The sequence below is a fragment of the Leuciscus leuciscus genome (genome assembly GCF_965113295.1).
Source record: "Leuciscus leuciscus genome assembly, chromosome: 15".
Classification (NCBI taxonomy): domain Eukaryota; kingdom Metazoa; phylum Chordata; class Actinopteri; order Cypriniformes; family Leuciscidae; genus Leuciscus; species Leuciscus leuciscus.
Window position 1 is genome coordinate 29,617,722 of NC_138739.1, and position 2,052 is coordinate 29,619,773.

Here is a 2,052-nt window from a genome sequence, read left to right on the forward strand (position 1 = left end):
TTGACTCTTCTGCACTGGCTTGTTGTGTTTGTAATATTTTCATACTCACCCTTGACTTCACTACTCAGTCCCTCACCGAAAGCTCCCCATGTCCACGAGGGCTTGAATACTCAAGCAAAGACCAACAGCTGGAATCGTATAATTGTAGCAGACATGTGACCCTCTTAATGCGCAATCCTTTTATATTTTGTCCTGTTTTCAGTTTTTTTCATCTGTTTACCTCCGGAGACCCCTCAGCAGGAGGTTAGTGAATGCTGAGAGAGAAACAAACAAACAAAAATAGAGAGAGAGAGATATTATTTTTTCCTTGTTAAGCTTATGGAAGACTATATAACATTTTTTTTAATAAAAAAAAAAATCATGCTTTGGTAACTAATTTTTTTCTAAAAATTTTCTAAATTATGAAGTACAACAAAGTCAAAATTGAGAATTTATTCGTCATAAGTCATAATTATGCCAGTCATAACTACAATTAAAAAATAATTGTTATGTCATAAATGACTTCTTGATTTGTCATAATTGACTTCTCATAATTCATAATTTATGACAAGTCAAAATCGAGACAGTCATAATTAAGACAAGTTTTTTAGTTATAGTTTAGTTATGACTGTCGTAATTATAATTTTTTGTCAATTTCGACTTGTCATAATTATTTTATATAATTATTCCATACTTATTCCAAAACAGAGGTTGTCAATTATGAGATACGTCAAAATTTAGATACTACATATAATTATGAGATAAGCATTTTTTTAATAGTTATGACTACCATAATTGTGACTTAATCAAATTATGATGTAGTATCATATTTTTTATGTTTATCTCAATTTTGACTCATAATTATGACTTTTATCTCTTAAAGACAACTTTTTAAACTCATAATTATTTTATGTCATTATAAGGATTTATCGAGGCATTTTTTATTATAGTGGAAATGGGCGCTCACAGTAGCTAGCTACAAATAGCTACACAGCTAAAGATATTTTCGCTTCGCTCGCACCACCGCAGCTGCTCAAAATATTTTTATTGGTGAAGGAGTTAGGCATGCACTGGACTATAACTGTGAGAGGCCCTTCATCCCTGTTCTCTTCCTAGCTGTCCTAAATAGAATAAGAGAATAAGAGATAACAATTAGAGCATTCAAATTAATAGGCATGCTGAAAATAGTACACCAAAAGCAGGAGTATGTTTTTTTTAACGACGGATATGTGCATCCATGCATGCTTCAGCCATATTTTTAAAATGTAAAAACGAACAACTTTTAAATGTAAATAATCCAACTTAAAATGAATTTTAGGATAGCATATTTTTTTAAGTTGTACACAACTATTTAAAAGTTTTAGGGATGCACGATATATCGGCCACCATATCGGTATCACCTTTTTAATGTTATTGTTATCGGCCTGAAATGGAAATTTGGTAGATAAATAACGGATTATTTCCTTCAGATGAGACACCAGATGTGCACTGTTCACCATGATGGTTTTGAATTGCTTGAAATATGATTGAAATCACTTCGAAAAGGAAAATCCGCTTAAGTGCAACAGTTAAGTCTGTCATTTAGGCTACATACAATTGTAATAAGAACATTTATAATGAGACTTGTTTTTGTAATCAGGCTATCAAAAATTATATGGATTTAGATTTATCTGTCAATATATCTGTTTTTGGCTTTTAAATCCAAAGAATTTGGATCAGATTCCAAGATTCCAGTACTTTGTTTAATAAATTAGTACTTTTATTTAGCAAGGATGCATTAAACTGATTAAGTGTTATAATGTTACGAAAGATTTCTATTTCAACTATATGCTGTTTTTTTATTGTATTTTTGATCAAAGCATAATGGCGCTTTTCCACTGCATGGTACGGTACGGTTCGGTTCGGTACGGCACACTTTGGCGCTTTTCCACTGCATGGTACGGTACGGCTCGGTTCAGTACGGCTCACTTATGACGCATTTCCACTGCATGGTACGGTACGGCTCGGTTTAGTACGGCTCACTTATGACGCATTTCCACTGCATGGTACGGTACGGCTCGGTTCAGTACGGCT